Raw genomic sequence first — 22453 nt, forward strand, 5'->3', positions numbered from 1 at the left:
ATAATAAATTTGCTTTGCAGTTAACACTGTACCCAGCATGCATCTGAGGTGTTGACAGTTCTGTAAAAACCAAACATAGCAAGAAAAGTTGTATACTCTTGATTCCAAGAAAACCATCTTCTTTCTACAAAGAGACCACCCAAACTCATGAATATTCCACTCTTTAGAACAATAGACAAAAACCCTCAAACCCAGGAAAAAACAGTGCAGCTCCCTCTTGAGCTTGCCTACTCTTCTATCTGAAAGTGTACTTTTGCTTTTAAGAGTGTACTTTTGTTTCCAATAAACTCGAGCTGTTGTTTCATCGCCTTCACTGTCTATGGATTATTTTTCATGACGTTGACGAGATCTTGGTCAACTATCTGTTAACATTTGGGCAAGACTATTAATTTTTTTAAGACTAGAACAAAGAGGTAACCAAGGAAGTTCTAATAGGAATTATAGAGTGGTAGTTTTCCTTGTTCATATAATCTTCATCTCTGACATAACCTATACTTCACTACTCAGGGAAAGGGGCTATCATCAGTTAAAACAAATATGGCTTAGGGACTACATGAAAAAAACATGTCTCAATACTACAACATTATGATTGAACAATGTTTTGTGAGCTTTCTTACAGATCAAATCAAATATATGTTAAGGTGGTCACTAAATGGCTACTTCTCATGACCTTTAACATATTTTTTCTCTAAATAAATTGGCTTTCTTATTCAAAACGAAATATCAAAGGCTGTCTAGATTGAAATGTTATGTTTCTTATTATGCTTATTATTATGGTTTTTAATTTCCAATTTCCATTCTATAGAAATGACTTTGAATTTATTGTATTAACTAAGATTTACCACACACACACATACGTGCAACTCAGAAATTATTTTTTAATGAATGGATACATCTTTCTTGCTTAAAAGGCCAGATATACAAACACACATATTATGAAATCTAATTGTTTTCTTTAAAGCAAGAATAATGAGCAAATGAAGACCTTCAATTTTTATTGAAGGTCTTTAAATGTGGACTGGCTTTACCTCAGTGGTTCTTTTGAGTCAAGCTCCACTCTGTTTTATTTACTGTAGTTTTGCAGCAACTTTAATATCAGGAAGTGTTAGACTTTCAACTTTGTCCTTTTTCAAGATTGTTTTGGTGATTAGATCTGTCTTATGATTCCACATGAATTTTAAGATAATTTTTTTCTCTTTCTGCAAAACATGTCACTAGGATTTTGATAAGAGATTGTATTGAATCTGTAGATTGCTTTGGATTATATTGAATCTTAACAATACAGAATGTTTCTTCATTTATTGGTGTCTAATTTCTTTCAGCTGTGTTTTTAGTTTTGAATCTATAAGTCCTTCACTTGCTTGGTTTAGTTTATTACTAAGTAGTTTATTCTTTTGATAGCTACTGTGAATGTAATTATTGTCTTAATTTTCTTTTAGGATTGTTTATTATCAGCTTATAGAAATGCAACTTATTTTTGTAAGTGTATTTTTTATCACATTTCTGAATTTATTTATTTGTTCTAACATTTTGTTTTGTTTAGTGTATTTGGTACTTTTTATATATAAGTTCATTTTAAATGCAGAGATAGTCTTACTTCTTGCTTTCAAATTTGAATACCTTTTATTTATTTTCTTGCTTAGATACTCTGGTTATGTCACCCAATGCTATTTTGAATAGAAGTAGTGAAAGTGGGAATCCTTGTCTTATTCCTTGTTTTAAAGGAATCTTTGGGCCATTGACCATTGAGTATGATATTAGCTGTGGGTTTTTCAAACATTCCCTTTATTATTTTGAAGTAGTTTATTTGTATCCCTACTTAGTTGACTGTTTTTACCATTAAAGGATATTGAATTTTGTCGAATACTTTTCCTGTATCAGTTGAAATAATCATATTCTTTCTTTTCATTCTGCAAATGTGGTGTACTGCATTGATTGATTTTTGCATGTTGAACCATCATTGAATTCCAAGAATAAATATCAGTTGGTAATGGTAAATAATCTTTTTAATATGCTATTAAATTTATTTTTCTTTTATTTGTTAAAGATTTTTTAATTAATATTCATAGAACATTTACATCTGTAATTTCTTTTCTTGTGTAATCTTTTTCACCTTTGGCATCAGGGTAATTCAAGCCTCATAAAATGAGGTAGGAAGTGTCTCCTCCTCTTCAGTTTTTGGAAAGAGTTTGAGAAAGACTGGTGTTCTTTAAATGCTTTGTACAATTCATCAAGTAAGCCATTTGGTCCTATTTTTTTCTTTGTTGGGAGATTTTTGATTACTGATTCAATTTCATTACGAGTTGTAGATATATACAGATTTTCTATTTTTGTATGTTTCAGTTCTGGTAGTTGTGTTTCTAAGAATTTGTACATATTTTCTATGTTAGGAAGTTTGTTTACATACTATTGTTCATAGTACTCTTTTTAATTAAATTTATTGGCATGACATTGGTTAATAAAATTATATAGGTTTCAAGTGTACAATTCAAATCATATGTATATTGTATTGTTTGTTTACCACCCAAAGTTAAATTTCCTTCCATAGTACTCATATAATCTTTCTTATTTCTATGAATTTCATAGTAATATCTGTTCTTACATTTCTGATTTTATTTGAGTTTTCTCTCTTTTATTATTATTTTATCTAGCTAAATGTTTGTAAATTTTATTGTTCATTTTGAAGAACCAATTTCAGGGTTTGTTGATATTTTCTATTGTTGTCTTATTGTCCAATAGATAGATAGATAGATAGATAGATAGATAGATAGATAGATAGATAGATAGATGCTGTTATCTTTATTATTTTCTTCATTTGCTACCTCTGGATTAGTTTTTCTTTTTTGATTCTATAAGTCTGTTAATTTAATATGCTTCTCGTTTTTAATGTGTTTGCAGCTATATATATATATTTTTATAAAATATATTTTCTGTCTTTACCATGAAGATTACATATAATATGCTAAAGTTGTGACAATCTATTTTAAATTATATACATTTTAACTTCATACAAAAACTACTCCTTTATAGTTCTGCCACCCCCAGTTTATGCTATTGAAGTCACAAATTATATATATATATATATATATATATATATATATATATATATATATATATATAATTATGTGATCATTAACATAGCTTTATAATTGACGTGCTTTTTTATATTCTATAGAATATAAAAGTGGACTTATGAACCAAAGTTACAAAATTAATGGATTTTATATTTGCTTATTTTCTTACTTTACTAGAGATATTTATATCTTAATATGGCTTCAAGTTACTGTCTAGAATTCTTTTATCCAGCCTGAAGGATTCCCTTTGGTATTCTTCTAGGGATGATCTAGAGGTAATGCACTCCTTTAGCTTTTGCTTATGAGAATGTCATAATTTTGCCCTTATTTTTGAAGGACAATTTTGCCAGATATAGAGCTCTCAATTCACAGATTTTTTTTTTTACTTAAAATTAATATCTCACTGCTTTTTGACTTCCAGTTTTCTCCTGAGAAATGTGCTAATGAACTATCGAGAATTCCTAATATGGCAAGTCACTTTTCCTTGCTACTTTCAAGATTCTCTTAAAAAAAAAAAAAAGATTCTCTTTGACTTTTGACAGTTTGATTATAATGTGTCTCAATGTGGGTCTCTTTTGGTGTATCCTACTTATAGATGATTGATCTTCTTGGATTTGTAGACCCACGCATTCTTGCAAATTTGGTAAGTTTTCAGACATTGTTTCTTTAAATAATCTTTCAGGCCCTTTCTCCTGTTATTTTAGAACTCCCATATTACATGTCTGCTTAATTGTGTCCCGTAAATTTCTTAGGCTTTCTTCACTTTTTTACATTCTTTTGTTGTTGTTGTTGTTCTTTTTGCTCCTCAGACTTGATAATTTCTCATTATCTCTCTTCATGTTTATTAATTGCTTTATCTGTCTGTCTGATTCTCCTGTTTGACCTTCTAGGTGATTTTTTTTTTTAATTTGGTTATTTCAGCTCTCAGTTTCAGAATTTGTTTATGTTTTCTTTATATAAATATGTCTCTGTTGATATTTTCAGTCTATTCATGTATATTTTTCCTGATTTTCTGTATTTCTTTCCCCTTGTTTTCTTTTAACTCTGAGAATATTTAAGACAGTAGTTTTAAAGTCTTTGCCTAGTAATTCTCATGCCTGTCATTCTTCAGGGATCATTTTTGGAGATGTATTTTACTTATTTGAATTGACCATGTTTTCTTATCTGGTATGGAAAATTGTATGAAGATATTCTTTTTACCACAAATTGCCAGTGTTCTCACCACAATGTTTTTAAAGGCATATCTTTCCCACTGATAAGGAACTTCCATTACTGCTTCTATGTTCTTGGGTAATCTAACTTTTTCCAAAATTTCCCTGACAATACTAGTAGTCTTGGATTTCTGTAAATTTAATATGAACAGAGTAAATTATATAATTGTTGTTAAACTATTTTTAACAACAAAAGAGGGCTTAAACCCTGTCTGTTTTTTAACTGCTTAAATTAAGCCATCAGAAACTAAAGAAATTTGCAGAAAGTTAGCACTTAGAGAAAATAAACTTCTCATCTAAAACAACTTCTAAAGTTCACTACTGTTGAATCAACATAACGTCATAATGATGTTGTGTATCTTTTACTCTTTTCTCTTTTATTTAAAAAGGAAACAATTCAACCTATATACAAGATAAATTTTGTCACTAAATTTGATGTATTTCTTCTGTATTAGCTCAATTAAAATCTACATTATGCAGTTTAAATAGATGATTAAATGTGGCAATTAGTGAAATTCCTAGTGAGCAAAAAGTTGCTGACGCTATTTATAAGAAGACTGGGACACAGCGAATTACTGTTATGAAATATTTATTATTATTCTCATTTTTAACTTTTTCAATGGTGAGTATATATTACTTTTAGATATTATATTTTTCTTATTTTAAAAATTAGTACATAATTATGGATGAAAATTGGAAAAATGAAAAACAAAGCCAAACATAAATATGAAAACTAATCATTTAACTAGTGATTTGTTTTTCGTAACTTTCATGTGCATAATGTGTTTTTATTTTTATATTAAAAAAAACTAAAAATATATTTTTTGTCACTAAAGATTTGTTTTCTATCCTCTATTGACATTTCATATAAATGGAATCATATATGTGGTCTTTGTGACTGACATTTTTTATTTAATTTATATTTTTAAAGTCCATCCATGTTATAGCATTTTTAATAGTCAAATAGTATTCCATTATATAGAGATATCCCATTTGCTAATCCAATCATCTATTAATGGACATCTAAGCTGTTCCCACATTTTTAGATATTATGTATAGAATTGATGTACAACATCTGGAGTAGACACAGGTTTTAATTTCCCTTGGATATATACCCAGAGTAAGCATGTAGAAAGGCTGGGTCATATGGAAATTCTATATTTAATATTTTGAGGAAATGTCAAGGTGTTTTAAAAAGTAGCTACAACATTTGAGATTATAATAAGAAATGTGTGAGAGTTTCTGTTTTTCCACATCTTCACCAACACTTATTTTTATCTGTGTTTTTGATTGTAGTCATTCTAATGAGTATGAAGTAGCATCATATATTTTATTTTCCATTTTATTTTCCATTTCCCAGGTGGCTAATGATGTTGCATATCTTTTTGTGTGCTTATTGGTCATTTTTACATGTATTTTGGAGGTGTGTCTATTCATGTTTTTGTTTAAATTTGGTTATTTGTCTTATTATTGAATTGTAAAAGTTCTTCATAGAAACTAGACATAAGTTTCTATATTTTATATTCTTAAAAAATTTTTCTTCTACTCTCTGTGTAAACATCTTCATGATCTGGGCTTTATGCTTGCGACTTAATGTCTAAAATATATCTATCAAAAATAGATAAACATCATTAAACAAATTAATGTAGATCAATGTAGATCTAAGTAGGTGGGAGAGCCAAGAACAATTTACCAAGTGTTAATTTTCAGTGGACTACAAGAGAAAATGATTATTTTAATTAAATTTTTATGGTGACATTCGTTAATGAAATCCAATAAATTTCAGCTGTACACTTTAACAATAAGGCATATATATATTTACAATGTGTGTTCTCTTCCTATAGTTAGATTTATTTCTATCACCACATATTTGATCGCCTTTACACCATCCGACTCAGCCCTCCTCCTCCACACCCTATACTCTGGTAAACACTAGTCTATAGTCCATGTCCATGACTCTCTGTTTGTTTGTCCTGTTCATGTGATGCTTTTAGGTTTATATTCCACATATAAGTGATATCATGTGGTTTTCAAATTTTTCTGTCTGGCTTATTTCACTTAGCATGATTTCATTGAGATCCATCCATGCTATCTCAAATGGCAGTATTTCATCTCTTCTTATGGCTGAGTAATATTCCATTGTATATATGTACCATAGCTTTTTTAGACAATCATCTGTCATAGGACTTTGGTTACTTTCCTGTCCTGGCCATGGTGAATAATGAACATTGGTGTGCAAATATTTTTTCAGACATGAGTTTTCAAGTCTTTGGGATAAATACCCAGTAGAGAGATTGTTGGATCATATGGTAGATCAATTCTTAGTTTCCTGAGGAAACTTCATACTGTTTTCCACAGTGGCTGTACCAATTTAAAGTCTCACCAACAGTTTATGAGGATTCCTATTTCGCCACATCCTCCCTAACATATGTTATTACTTGTCCTGTTGATAAAAGCTATTCTAACAGGTGTGAGATGATATCATAGTGGTTTTGATTTGCATTTCTCTAACAGCTAGCGATGTTGAGCATCTTTTCATATATTTGTTGTCCATTTGTATGTCCTCTAGGAAGAAGTGCCTGTTCAGGTCCTCTGCCCATTTTTTGATTGGATCATTTTTATTTCTGTTGTTTGAGTAGTATGAGTTCTTTGTATATATTGGATATTAGGCCCTTATCGGAGAAGTTGCTTGCAAATATATTTTCCTATTCGGGTGGTTGTCTCTTTAACTTGATGATGATTTGTTTTGATATGCAGAAGTTTTTTTAGTTTGATGTAGTCTCATTTATTTGTTTTAGCTTTTACTTCCCTTGCTTTTGAGGTCAAATTCATAAAATCCTCTTTAAGTCCAAGATCCTTGGGTTTAGTTCTTATGTTTTCTTCTATTCATTTTATTGCTTCAGGTCATATATGCAGGTCCTTAATCCACTTGGAGTTAAGAATGGTGTGTGGTGATAGACCACAGTCTAGTTTCATTCTTTCGCAGGTGACTTTCCAGTTTTCCCAGCACCATTTATTGAAGAGGCTTTCCATTTTCCACTGTAAGTTTTTGGCTTTTTTGTAGCAAATTATTTGCCCATATAAACATGGGTTTACTCCTCGAGTCTCAATTCTGTTACACTGGTCCGTGGGTCTGTTTTTCTGCCAATAACATGCCATTTCAGTTTATTATCACTTTGTAGGATAATTTGAAGTCAGGCAGAATAATGCTTTCAGCATCGTTCTTTTTTCTTTATTCTCGGGATGGCTTTGATAATTTGGGTCTTTTGTGCTTCCATACAAATTTGATGATTTTTTTGTTCCATTTCTTTAAAAAATGCCGATGAGATTTTGATGGGGATTGCATTAAATTTGTAAAATGCTATAGGTAATAAAGTTATTTTAACTATGTTGATGATTCGAATCCAAGAACACAAAATATTTTTCCATATCTTTGTATCTTCTTCGACTTCTTTTAATAGTGTCTTGTAGTTTTCAATATATAGGTCCTTCACATGTTTTGTTAAACTTATTCTTAGATATTTTATTCTTTTTGTTGCAACTGCAAAAGAAATTATTTTGCCACTTCTTTTTCTGACACTTCATTTTTAGAGTATAAGAACAATATGGATTTTTGAAGATTGATTTTTGTACCCAGAGACTTTACTGTATTTTCTTATTGTTTCTAGTAGTGTTCTTGTGGAGTCTTTAGGGTATTCTATGTAGACAATCATGTCTTCCACAAATAGTGACAGTTTGACTGCTTCATTTTCTAATTGGATGCCTTTTATATCTTTCTCTTGTGTGATCGCAGTTACTAGGGCCTCCAATGTTATATAGAATAACAGTGGCAACAGAGGGCAGCCTTGCCTTGATCCTGATCTTAGAGGGAAGATTTTCAGTTTTTTACCATTGAGCATAATGTTGGCTGAGAGATTGTTGTATATGGCTTTTATTATATTAAGATACATTTCTTCTAAACCTATTTTGCTAAGTGTTTTGATCACAAATGGATACTGTATCTTGTCAAAGGCTCTTTCTTTTTCTTTTCATTTATTGATATGATCATATGATTCTTATTTTTTCATTTGTTTATGTGGTGTTTCACATTTATTGATTTATATACGTGGAACCAGCCCTGTGCCTCTAGGATGAAGCCCACTTGATTGTGGTGTATAATCTTTTTAATATGTTGCTGTATTTGGTTTGCTAGTATCTTATTTAGGATTTTTGCATATGTGTTCATCAGAGATATTGGTCTGTAGTTTTCTTTGTGTGTGCTATCTTTATCAGGTTTTGGTATCAGGGTAATATTAGCCTCATAAAATGAGTTGGGAAGTGTTGCCTTCTCTTTGATTTTTTTGGAAGAGTTTGAGGAGGATAAGTATTAAATCTTTGAATGTTGTATAGAAGTCACTGGTGAAACCATCTCGTCCTGGACTTTTACTTTTTAGCAGGTGTTTGATCATTGTTTCAATTGCCATACTACTGATCTGTCCATTTAGATTTTCCAGTTTTTCTTGATTCAGTCTAGGAAGGTTGTATTTTCCAAAATACTGGTCCATTTCTTCTAGGTATTTAATTTGATGTTATATAATTTTTCATAGTATTCTTGTATGATCCTTTTTATTTCTGCAGTGTCTATCATAATTCCCCTTCTTCTATCCCTAATTTCGTTTATTTTTGTCCTTTCTCTTTTTTCTTGAGTGAGTCTGGGAAGAGGTTTGTCAATTTTATTAACCTTCTCAAAGAACCAACTTTGTTTCATCTATTTTTTTTCTATTTTTTTTTATTTTAATTTCATTTATTTCTGCTCTAATTTTGATTATTTCTTTTCTTCTGCTGACTTTAGGCTTCATTTATTCTTACTTTTCTAATTCTTTTTTTAGTTTTTTGGGGTTTTTTTTGTTTGTTTGTTTGTTTTGCTTTGTTTTGTTTTTTTAAGATGAAGCTTTAGATTTTTTTATTTGAGCTTCTTTTTTGTTTTTGAAGGTAGTCCTGTAATGATATGAACTTTCCTCTAATGACCGTTTTGCCGTGCCCCACAAGTTTTGATGTTTTAATAATATTATCATTTGTTTCTATGTATCTCTTGATCTCTCTTTGCCTTTCTTTTCTAGCCCAGTTTTTCTTCAGTGGCATGTTTTTTTAATCTCCACGTATTTATGTTTCTTCCTGTTTTCTTTTTGCAGTTGATCTTTGGTTTCAAAGCATTATGATCAGAAAATATGGTTGGTATGATTTCAACCTTCTTGTATTTGTTGAGGCTATCTCTGTGTTCCAGTATGTTGTCAATCCTTGAGAGTGTTCTATGTGCACTAGAGAAGAATATATAAGCTGCTATTTTGGGATGGACGGCTCTTTAAATATCAATTATGTCCAGTTGGTCTGATGTGTCATTTAAGGATGTGATTTCTTTACTGAGTTTCTGTTTGGATGATCTGTCCATATCCTACAGTGGGGTATTTGGTTTCGTACTACAATAGTGTTCTATTCTGTTTCTCTCTTTCGTTCTGTTAGTGATGGCTTTACCTATTATGGGGCTCCTTGATTGGGAGCATAGATATTAATAAATGTTATGTCTTCCTGGTTCATGGTACCCTTTATCATTATGAAGTGTTCCTCAGTATCTTCCTTTACCTTTTTAATTTCAAATTCTATACTAGTATCACTACTCCTACTTTTCTGTGAATGCTATTTGCTTGAAATGTCATTTTTCACCTCTTCACTTTGAGTTTATACTTGTCTTTAGTGCTGAGATGTGTCTTCTGGAGGCAGCATATGATGAGTTTTGTTTTTTGATTCAATCCACAACTGTGCCTTTTTATTGTTGAGTTCAGTCCATTTACATTTAAGGTGATTATTGAAATATGAGGTCTTATCGCCATTTTTTCTTTTGCTTTCTGGTAGCTTGGTGTTTCCATTGTTTCCTTGTCCTTGTGTTTCTGTTTTCTTTATTTTGGTTGACTTTTGTGGATTTTCCCTCTGGTTCTTCTTGTTTATGTTATATACTTCAGTTCTGAATCATTAGCGTGTGGTATAATTATGAATATGTAAATAGATAAGAGATATATATATATATATATATATATATATATATACAGTTGTCCATTTTCTTCCATGTGTGTCTTATCTCCACTCTCTTTTGCGAACTGGATCTTTGAATCTTCCCCTTTTCAGTCATTATTGTCTCAATTTGTCCCTTTGTATTCTGCACATTTATTACTATCTTGCTATTATAAATCTCTTCTTATTTTTTAAGCTTCTAATGCCCTGTTCTAGTAAGGGTTGCACTCCTCTGCTTCTATCAGCCTGCTAGTCACATTACTCCTACTTATATATCTTTATTTTTTATGTTGTTTTAATTGAGGTGACCCCTTTCAGTATTTCCTGTAATGCAGGTCTCATAGGGGAGAATTCCCTTAATTTTTGTATATCTGCGAAGGTGTTTATTTCTCCTTCATATCTAAAGGAGAGCTTAGCTGAATACATTATTCTTGGCTGGTAGTTCCTTTCAATTAATAGTTTAAATATTTGATTCCACTCCTTTCTGGCTTGTAAGGTTTGTGCTAAGACGTCCAAAGATGATCTAATGGATTTTCCTCTATATGTTACCGTATTCTTTTCCCTGGCTGCCATGAGAATTCTCTTTGCCATTGATTTTTGAATATTTTAATACAATGTGCCTTGGAGAAGGCATTTTGAGTTGACATAATTGGATGTTCTGTTGACTTCTTGAATTCCAAGGCCCAGTTCATTTCTTATATTTGGGAAATTCTTGTCAACTATTTGTGTGAAAATGCTTTCTAATCCCTGCTCCTTTTCCTCCCCTTCAGAAATGCTCATTTTTATGTTTCCTCTCTTGATGGTATCAGCTAGTTCTTGAATTTTTCTTTCATTATTTTTCATTCTTCGGTTTCTCTCTTCTTCCTTCTGATTTATTTCTAGATTTCTGTTTTCGATATCACTCATCCTTTCCTCCATTTGGTCGACTCTATTTCCCAAGCTTGCTATTTCACATTTCCACTCTTGCCATGTTTTGTTTTGTTTTTATCTCCAGAAGATTTGTTCTGTTCTTTTTGAGAGTTTCAATCTTTTTACTAAAGAATTTATTCTGTTCATGTAGTTGTTTTTCTCAATTCCTGAAATTGTTGATATGACTCATTTCGGATCTCACTGAATTTTTTCAGAAGTACCATCCTGAATTCTCTGTCATTTAAGTTGCATATTTCTACATCTGTAAGTTTATTTTCTGGAGATTTTTTTTTTCTTTCCTTCTAAGAAGTGTTATCACCTTATTTATTCATGGTGATTAATGGACTATTTCTCCACCTGGGCATTACTGGAAGTGTCTTCCGCTTTTTTTTCCAGAAAGATTTGTTATAGGAAGGTCTCTTTTTAGCTTGTTGCAAAGAAGGCACTGTCTTTTGTTTTACAATAGGTGGCATCTAAGCCTCTTGGATCCCTGCTTTATGTAAGGCCTTAATAATGCTTTTTTTTTCTTATAGATGTTTAATCACGCTCGCGACTCTCAGTCTCAGTCTCTGTTAGTGTTAGCAACAGTTTCGATAACGTTTGCTCAGATTCCCCTGGGCTCTGTGGTGTTCAGTGTCGGAGGATATGGGGGGAGGGGCCCTCTGGTTTGGAAGTTGAGGGCTGCAGCTCAGCCTTGGTTTTGCAACTGGGGCTGGTAAAATTCAATGTTGTTTCTCTATAGTCTTGCTTCTCTGCTTTCTGCCCTGAGAGCTGTTCAGGGAACTCATTGCACCTTCTCTCTTCCTTCTCCTCCTACAAGGAGCTCCGACAGATGGGAGAGGCAGCTCCTTTATTTCTCCCAGTCTACAGCCCGACACCTGGGTAGCTTTTATGTGCAGATCCCACACTCAGACATGCTTGTGTACAGTTTTGGTGTTTTTTTGTTGAGTTTTAGATGTTCAGCTTATTGTTGTTTCAAGGGGAGAGATGTGGGGACATCTCTCATTCCTCCATGTTTCTCCAAACTCTCTCATATCTCTTATTTTAAACGTCGTCCAATGTTAGTTTTTCCAAAAGGGAAAAATGTTATTTTAAAATTTTATTGATTTTGTTATGGTTGTATCTTATTTTTTTTATTGACTTTTGCTCTTATTTTCACTTTTTCATTGCTTGTATATTCTTTTGGTTTAATTTGTTGTAATTTTCTTGCTTATTTACTTGTATATTTAGATCATGAAACTTTAGTCCCTTTTTTCAAAAATTTTATTTAAAGCTATTAAAATTCATTTACTTTGATTAGTTATATTCTGCAAGTTTTGATTATCTTTTTTTCCAAAATATTTTAAATTTCTTTTGTGATTTTTCTCTGACTCATGAGTTATAAAAAGTGTATTTCTCAATTTCTAAGTATTTGTTTTTCTTCAAAAGACCTTATTATTCATTTTTAGCTTAATATTAGTGCATTCAGACTATATATTCTGCATAATTTTATCCTTTTTTCATTTGTTAAAAATTACTTCGTGGACCCCAGTGATTGATTTTGGCAAAGTTTCTATGTGAACTTGAAAGGATCTCTATTTTGTGTTTTTTTGAATGTTGTATATATGACAATAATGTTGATGCTGTAAGTTTCATTGTTCGAATCTCTTGCATTCATACGGATTTTTATTTTGGACTACTTGTTCTCTCAGTTACAGATCTTGTGAAAATCTCCACTACACCCATGTATTTGTCTAGTTCTCTTTTTAGTATTATCAGTTTTGCTCTATATGTTTTAATGCTATATTATTAGATGCAAATGTAGAATTTCGTATATTCTGTTTGAACTGAGTCGTTTATCATTATAAAATGACTCTATATCTAATAATACTTATTGTCTTAAGTCTACTTTGCTGGATATTAATATAACTATATCGACTTTTTTTTTCCATTTGGGTAGATAAAATCTCATCCTTTTATACTTTCGATATTTTTTGAAGAAAAATTTAGTTGAGTTTTGTTTTGGTTTCTAAATTTTAAATGTCTGGAAATTATTGTTTAGACATTAGTCAAATACTGCTCCTTAAAAAATCTGAAAATAATCTTAATAGCATGTGGTAATAAGCATTTATATTTTACTCACAATTTTTTAGATTTAGTGAGGTGAATTTCATTTAGACTCTGATGACTGAGTAGTTTTGCTTTGCATGTCACTTGTTCTCTTCTTAAGAGCAGAAGGCTAGCCACAACATATTCTACTCATATCAATGGCAGGTATATAAGAGAACTTACCTAACCCCACAAATAAATTTAAAGCCTCTCCTTGTAGTACCTGTGCTAATATTTCATTATCTAAAATATGACACACGGCTGAGACCTAAGTCAAGCTGGAGAAAGTCAAGTAGAGAAAGTCAAGCTGTGGAATAAGAGAGAGGTATAGATGCATCCATGATATGTGACATAAGAATCTTAAAAACATGCTCATGCAGCTTACTTATGGCCTCCAGCTTTACACAGATAAGGCTTGATCTCTGTCGTACCACTTCCATCATGACAGATTGCTGCTTAACCTGCTTGACCATATGTCTTTGTGGATCTGACAGAATTCACGTCATTATGGGCAATCGATGTCCATTATCTGGCATGAGGTCTCTGTTGAAGCCCAGTAGCATACCTAGAGCTATTTTTCAAGGTTATTTAAATATCTACTATAGCTAAAATAACTTTTCTCTAGAACTCTGGGGTCTGTGCCATGATATTGTTTTACTTGGGATTAAATATCTCAATCTGTTGCAGGTCATTGGGCCCTTAAAATCTTCATTAATTTGTTGAGTCTTTGCAGAGTTGGAATTAAGATGCAGCAAGTGTGGACTCATCACAGGGGAAAGTTTAAGGGAGCACCAAAACCAAAAAGCAGAATTAAAGATAAATAATATTTTAGGTCTATGGCCATACCACCCTGAACAAGCCCGATCCCATCTGATCTTGGAAGCTAAGCATGGTCAGACCTAGTTAGTACTTGGGTGGGAGACCACCTAGGAAGACCAGGTGCTGTAGGCGTAAAAATTTTTAAAAATAAATAAATAAGGGATTGTAAGCTGACAAGGTCCTTGCAATCTGCGAGGTCAACTAAGGGTTGCCTCGCCTAAAAAAAATAATAATAATAATAAAATAATATTTTAGTAACAATGTTTTTAAAACTCACATTATCCAAAAACTCCATGATGAGCAAATTATCAAATGCTTAAATAAAGGCAGGCTCAATATTTATTTTTTCTTTGTCTTAAGTGCTAATAACTCTTGGTACAGCGCAGTTGCTAATCCTATGTGTATGTATCTTAAGAGAGGCTTCTAAGTACTTGCTCTTTCTCTCTCATCCAGACAAATAAGAAATATTCATTGTAGTGGTAATGTAATATTATGAGGAATATTCAGAAGGCCAATAATCTTTCAAACTATATCATGCTGAATAATAGAAGACTTAACAATACCATAAGTATATACTATTTTCTATTCCTGGCAAATGTCAACAGTTTTCAATCAACCTTTCTGAACTGAATGAAAACGTGTTACAGATCAATGGCCACATAATATATACCCGAGGATTGTTAATCTTCTTTATCAAAGATACAACCTGTACTGCAGGTGTAAGTGGGGTTACTAATGGATTGGGTTTGTGGTATTCTGCTGACATCTTCCAAAATATGTCAACTTTTCAAGGGACAGGGTCACTAATTCTTATCATTTCTACCATGATACAATATTGTTTTTTATCTACTATTTTGAAGTGTGTAAAGGGGTAAGTTTCAGATATTTCTACTTGATTTCTCTTATGATGGTAATTCTTACCTCACAGACCAAAGAACCAATGTTAAGGAATGTGTCAATTACCAAGTATAAGCTTTCCAATTATATATTTGGCGTTGAGGAAATGACTATTGTGTGGATCTGTGGACGCAGTGGTCTTACTGTAAGCCTTATCTGGGACTGAACTCCATTTTTTAGCTTCTATACACTATAACTGTAACATCAGCGTCATTATTATGCTTTAGATGCCTGGGCACCAATTTGAATCCTGAATCAGATAATCCTAGAAATGTTAGGGCCTTTTGTCCCTTTGAGAAAGAACTGGGGGAATTGCTATCATATACTCTTACCAATATGTTGTAGAGACCAACCTCCTGGGGGTTGGCCTCTCCTTCAGTTACTGGGTTCCAGATCTGAATACTGACTCAGGTACAGAAACTGGGTGAGGAATGGTGATTTCTGTCTTTAGCCTCCCGACCATATATCCTTGTTATTTCTGTTTGTATAGGTTGAGCTATATCCTTGTTCGCTTCCTATCCTTCTTGCCTTTGGAGATACCATCTCTAAACCATCTCTGTCTCTAAACCATCTCTGTCTCTCTCTAAGTATCAAGACCTTCTGGCTTCCATTCTAGACTAGCCATTTACTGTGATGACTTTTCCTGTCTTGCTTCTGGCAGTTAATCACCATTACCCATGTTTTATTGTTTGGGGATAATGTCATCCCTGTTGCTGTCAGTGAGCTCAATTCTATAATACCGTCATCTACTACCAGCTTTGTCCTACAGAAAATGGCCATATTAAACCTTTTCAACCTTACTAGTTTTTCCCTTAGCTTGCATCATTATTGCATTGGTAGATGTAGTAACCCTCCAGGACCACCTAAAGAACACAGTTATATTGTGAGATTTTTCAATCTTACATAATATATTTACACTAGTAGGCCCACCTCTCTCATCTCTTTGACCCATTTTTTCACCATTTGCCACTACAGTTCCAGCATTTTAACTCCACCTACTGTAGACCATTGCTTTCTCCAAGCTTGGAGTGTGTTTCACACTGTCCCCCGAGGTTTTTAATACGGTATTAAATCCTATATCAAAATAGATCTATCTTATGTCAAATAATCTTCCATGATTCAACCTTATGTTATATCCTCTTTGATCCAGCAACCTATGTACTCTCCTACCTACTCACCCATTTCTTGCATATGTTGCCAAGATCCTATAAATTCTAAAAGTCCCTATTCTCTTTCAGTTAACTAAGAAGTTCCCTTACAGAGTTATGCTGTTACCTGTCTAATAGCCAGAAGGAGACGTGGAGATACGTCCTAATGAGCTGCATATATTGTCATGCAAGGCAGAGGACTCTGCATAATGTTAGGGCAAGGAGAGAAGGCTAGTCTTTGACAAGGAAGATGGGCAATTTCTTCAGGCCCAGAAATTTCAGGGATATATGGAAATTCAAGATTTTCTAGTGTATTAGTTCTGATGTCCCCATTCAATGTCTCAGGTTGACAACCTTCCCAATCAGGTCTCTGATTTGGGCATATCAAGCTTTCTGAGGCTGGGAATCCAACCTCTTTTGGAATTCTGCTTTTTTAAAAATTTTTTTAAGTAAATATTTGATCGATTCTTTTTTCTTTCCTATGGCAGCAAGAAATAAGAGGCTCATTATATGTAGTAAAGGTGGTTCTGGCTTTCACAATTAGCTTTAAATATCATTAGACTTTTAATTATCTTTCTCCATTGAATCAATAACCCCAGAAATACCATCCATACCATCAGTCATATGATTACTAGTTCTTGTGTACACTCAAGAACCATTACCACATGCTAGGACCTATCTGTGTTTCACATACTACCAGTAATGGGGTTCTCATTGTCGGATGGCCAGTGAGTGATCCAGCTGCAAGTATCTATTTATGGTCTCCTTCCTCAAACCATTCTTGGCACCAATACGCATAGGTTAGGTTCCCCATAAAAAAAAAAGACTCTGAAAGGAAGCTATGCATGCAAGAATCTTATTAGGATGTGACACCTATGATCAACAGCTTTAGAGAAGATGCTAGATTGAACAATGAGAGAAGTTTAACAGTGATAAAAAGACATCAGCCAATTCTACAGGGAGCTGTGAAGTTAGGATGGCCCTGCAGACTTGTCTTGATTTAGGGTAGGAGAATTCTGACCTATGTATCCTCAGTTGTACAGTCACTAGATACAGGCCGTCTCAGTGCATAACATATAATCTTGAATGAGGTGCCTCCTATAAGCTGAAAGCAATTTCTAAAACAGTCAGCAACCAATAATCTCATCAACTATGGAAATTAGTGCTTTGGTCCTGAAGAAATGGAACCCGGGAGATGAACTACAGCATCCCTTACCTTAAATGTATATTTTCCCAATGTTCAATTTAGTGATTACTCTAAAAATCAAAACATAGTTTTGCCTACTAATGTGTATTTTATATTAATATCTTTACCACTTCTCAGACAATGCAAGGACTTTGAAATACTTTAGCATCATTTATTACCTCCTGCATTTTTTTTGGTATTATTTCTATGTATTTTACTTTTAAATATATTTTAAGCTCCAAGAGACATTTGCATTATTGTTTTAGACAAGTCAACATACTTTTATATTTACACAGACACTTTTGGTGATGTTTTTACTCTCTGAACGCATGACTATTTTTCTATATGTGTTCAATTTTCTTCTGTTTGAAAAAAAATTAGTATTAAAGTTCTGAAGATACAGTCTCTTACTTTCTGTATAAGTTTCTGTGAAAATACTTTATCTCACCTTCTATTTTTAATCTATATTTTTGAGGTATAAATTATTATTAAAAAGGACAGGTTTTGAAAATTGATTTTTTTTCATTTTTATTTTTCAATTAGAGATGACAATCAATATTATTTTATATTAGTTTTAGATGTACAGCATTGTAGTTAAACATTTATATAATTTACAAAGTGATCCCCCCATTAGTCCAATAACCTCCTGGCATCAAGTGCAGTCATTACCATATTATTGACTATATTTTCTATGCTATATTTCACATCCTCATGACTATCCTGTAACTAGCAATTGGTACTTCTTAATCCCTTCAACTTTTTCACCCAGTCCCCCAAATCTCCTCCCATCTAGCAATCACTGTTTTTTTCTTTATGTCTATGAGTCTGTTTCTGTTTCATTTGTTAGTTTATTTTGTTCTTCAGATTCCACATGTAAGTAAAATCATATAGTATTTTTTTTCTGACATATTTCACTCAGCATAATATCCTGTAGGTCCATCCATGTTGTTGCAAAAAGTAAGATTTCATTTTTTATGGTTGAGTAATATTCCATTATCTATATGTGCCACTTTTTTATTGAATAATTTATTGGCGTACACTTAGGTTACTTCCATATCTTGGCTAGAGTAATGCTATAGTGAATATAAGGGTGCATGTATCTGTTTGAATTTGTTTATTTTTTTCCGGATAAATATCCAGAAGTGGAATTGTTAGGTCAGTGTGATAACTGGCTCCTTCTTTATCTCTTGTTACAGACTTTGTTTTAAATTCTATTTTGTATGATATTCGTACCTTTACTCCAGCTTTTTTGTTTGTTTCCATTTTTATGAAATATCTCTTTTATTGTTTTACTTTCAATCCGTGTGTGTCTTTCGATCTGAAGTAAATCTCTTGTAGATAGCATATGTAAGAATCTTATTTTCATTCAGCCACCCTGTTTTTTGATTGGAGAATTTAATCCATTGACATTTAAGGTAATTGTTGATAGGTATGTAATTATTATTTTACCATTCATATTTTTTCCTCCTCCTGCTTCTCCATCTCCTCCTCCGCACTCTCCTCCTCCTCCTTCCTCTCCTCCTTCTCTTCCACCCTTTTAACAATTCTTGAAATACTGGTTTAGTATTAAAGCACTCCTTTAACTTTACTTTTTTTTTTTTTTTGTCTGGGAAGGTCTTTATTTGTTCTACAATTCTAAATGATAGCTTTGCTGGGTAGAGTCATCTTGTTTATAGGTCCTTACTTTTTGTCACTTTGAATGAATATTTCCTATTAATCTCTTCTACCCTCATGGCTCTGTCAAAAGCTAGCCACCAGGTGTGTCAGCCATAAGGCCTCCTGGAAGGAAACACATTGCAGCCAAGTTCAGCCACAACCTGTGCCCTGCCTGGGGCCAACCGGCATGATCTATCGAGCAATTCACAGATAGCTACCACTTGTGCTGGGCTTGGAGGCTGCTGCTAGCGACCAGATGTCACTAGTGACAGGATTAGGGATGCTCAGCAAGAAGTATATGGCACGGTGAGGCCAAAGCTGCTTGTTTGGGTTTTGTGAACTTTTGAAAGATTTTAGGAAAGTCTGCAGGGTGAGCCAAGAAAGGTTGTTTGTATGGAAAGGCCACTGGACGAGCCCACAAATTGGATGGAGCGAGGTTTCAGAGAATCACTAGAGCAGGGAAAACAGTTAGCCAGGTCGATGGAGATTTAGACATGGTAGCTGTCTGAGTCTGCAAGCTCGGATGAGAGGGCTCAACAAAGAAACAATGAATTATGCCAACACTTCTGACTGGGAGAAAGCTGCCCCTTCAACTCTCACTCTGAAGCCAGACAATTTAGTTCCTCCCCATATGTCTCTGGTGAATTTTAAGCTCCTACTCCAGCATTTGAGCTTAGAGTGAGTCCATCAGTGAGTAAGTCTGTGTGTGGGCCCTTTAAGAGGAACACCTGAGAATGTAGTAGTCGTCCATCTCATTCCAGTCAATCTCCTCTGGTTTTCACAGCCGGAAGTCAGGGGGACTTCTCTTCCTCCCACTGGAACACTCAGCTGGGGAGCCTCTCACTCCTACATGTAGACTTCTGCAGCTGAGATAGCCTTCCTGATTTTTAACTGCCACATTCAGGCGTGGGACCAGCTTGTTCCAGGCCTCTGCCCCTCCTCCCAGTCTTAAGGTGGCTTCTTTTGTATGTCCTTAGATATAGGACATTTGTTCAGCTAGACTTCAGGCAATTCTCAATGTTGGTTTTTCTGTAGTATAGTTGTAATTTTGACGTGATCATGAGACAAGGCAAATATAGCATTTACCTACTCTGCCATCTTGACTAGAAATCCTCTTTATTTTCTTAATGTCTTTTGAAGAACATTAGGTTTAATTTTAAAGTCTGATTTATTATGCTTCCTAAGTAATCCTGCTTACCCAAAGCTCACAAAGATCTCTATTTTTTTAGGAGTTTACTATATTTAGTTTTTAGGTTTGTATTTGTGATCTAGAAAGAAATCACAGAATATTCAAGTTATTAAAACTAAGCTTAAAAAGAATATAACCAATATTTTCAAGAAAATAAATTAAAATAAAATTACATTAGAGATATGAAATCTCTAGCAAACGAATCAAATGAAAACTCTAAAACTAAAGATATGATAATCGATATTAAGAAGTAAATATTATGTACATAGTAGAATGTACATAACGGAGGAAAGTATTAGTGCAATTGAAGGGAAATGCCAGCTTTTGTGACTCCTTGCAGCTGCAGGGTTGCCAAATATAACAAATAAAAATACAGGACACACAGCAAAATTTGAATGTTATATAAATGATGAATAATTTGTAGAAAAAATTATTTAGAAAATTACTTATCTTTAATTTGAGATTCAAATTCAACTGGACATTCCTCATTTTATCTTGCACTCCTAATGTGCTGTACTTTTCATTATATGAATCGACAACATTCTTACATCTTGAAAAACAACTTTGTGTATGCTTTAAAATATATTCACTGTCTAACTTATTTACTTTGAAACATGTTTTCTTGTTTGTTAAAATATATGAAAGTTGTGTCTAACAAAAATCTTTGTATGACTAGTTTAAGGTACCGATTGGTTTGGTTTCTTTTTTCTGGAATTATGTTTTCCCATTGTTACTAAAGCATTTGCTTTACCTCGTGATTTTTCTTTTCTCCTATCATTTCTGACACTAGCTTAAAAATAAATACACTCAAATAAATTAACATCGACCCTGTTATCCTCTCCTAATATACAATTCGCTAATTTTACAACTACTTTAAGCTAGTCAATTTTTTGTTGTTTGTTCTGATTTTACAGTGTATATATAAATATCAGTGGCTTGTGCATTAATTTATTTGATAAAATATGATTTCTAAAAATTTATTTGTCAGTTGTCTTATTTGCAAATTTGTGCAACTACCTATCCACCATAAAGATTCATTTGTCTTCTGAACCAGTCTGATTGCTGGTTCAGACTTCAGGGGATCAAAGTAAAGAGATTATTTATGTAATGGATACTCGTTTTGATACACACACACACACACACACACACACGTGTGTGTGTGTGTGTGTGTGTGTGTATCATTTGTAAACTTATAAAAATTAAGTTTCTAATACCTATGTGCCATAAATTCCTTCGAATTACTTCTGACTCTGTCAAAAGCTAGCCACCAGGTGTGTCAGCCATAAGGCCTCTTTTAATTTTTATCTTCCTTTTGCAAGAACCTCTACCTCATTTAAAATATATGTTTATATTTTAGTGAATTGCAAATACTCCTTTATTTTTTTTGTAATGTTTAGTGGAGCACAAATATAAAAAAAAAAATTGCTAATTTCAAAATTGACTGTAAAATATCACACAGGTTCCAAAAGAACATACTTCAAATTTAACTCCTCATTCCCCAAGTGATAGTTACATATCTAGGAAAACATTTAAATAACATTTGTTAAAAATATTCTCAGCACTAGTGATTGGCATCCTATTCTGACATGATATATATTTATGACAACTATGGTCTATTTATAGCTGTTCTAATGCATAATAACCAGCATGCATTGGAGTAGTCTGATAGCATTGAATACCTGTGGTCTTCCTAAATTGAAGCATTTATTAAGTAGATGTTTAGACTCATAAAATTCATGTGAAAAAAAATATATTGTTCTCTAAAAACATCTATTTCTAAAGTGTTTCTTTGCACAAACTATAAACTTCTAAAACCATTAAGCAAATGTAAGATCAGTACTTATATAATTATATTTGCATGTTATTTGCTGGGCTTTAATTCGAGAACTATAAATTACCAAGGCATGTAACATTCCCAATAGCTCCTTGCAGAAATATTTGAATGGAGACATTTTCCAAATCGGAGTTTAGTAAACAACGGGTGAACATCTATGGGTTGTATTCACTTTCCTAAAGAAAAAGCAAATTCATTTATCAAATAATGTACCCTTGTAGGTGCTATTCAGATAACAAATTTTTAGACCAATGCTATAAGTACTTTTGTAATATAATATAAAAATAAATTATTTATTGTTCCCAAAACAATCCCAGATGTATTTTAGATTTTTGACCAAAAAAATAGTTTAAAAGAACTATGGTAAAAATAAATATATATGTATCTATATATCAAA

At 32.8% G+C, this 22453-nt stretch overlaps 1 pseudogene; it reads left to right on the top strand.

The window, feature by feature from the left end:
* The first annotated feature begins 14159 nt into the window (after positions 1-14159).
* LOC120600153 (uncharacterized) lies at positions 14160-14278 on the top strand (annotated as a pseudogene).
* Positions 14279-22453: the final 8175 nt, after the last annotated feature.

The sequence above is a fragment of the Pteropus medius genome, unplaced genomic scaffold (assembly GCF_902729225.1).
Source record: "Pteropus medius unplaced genomic scaffold, Ma_sr-lr_union100, whole genome shotgun sequence".
Classification (NCBI taxonomy): domain Eukaryota; kingdom Metazoa; phylum Chordata; class Mammalia; order Chiroptera; family Pteropodidae; genus Pteropus; species Pteropus medius.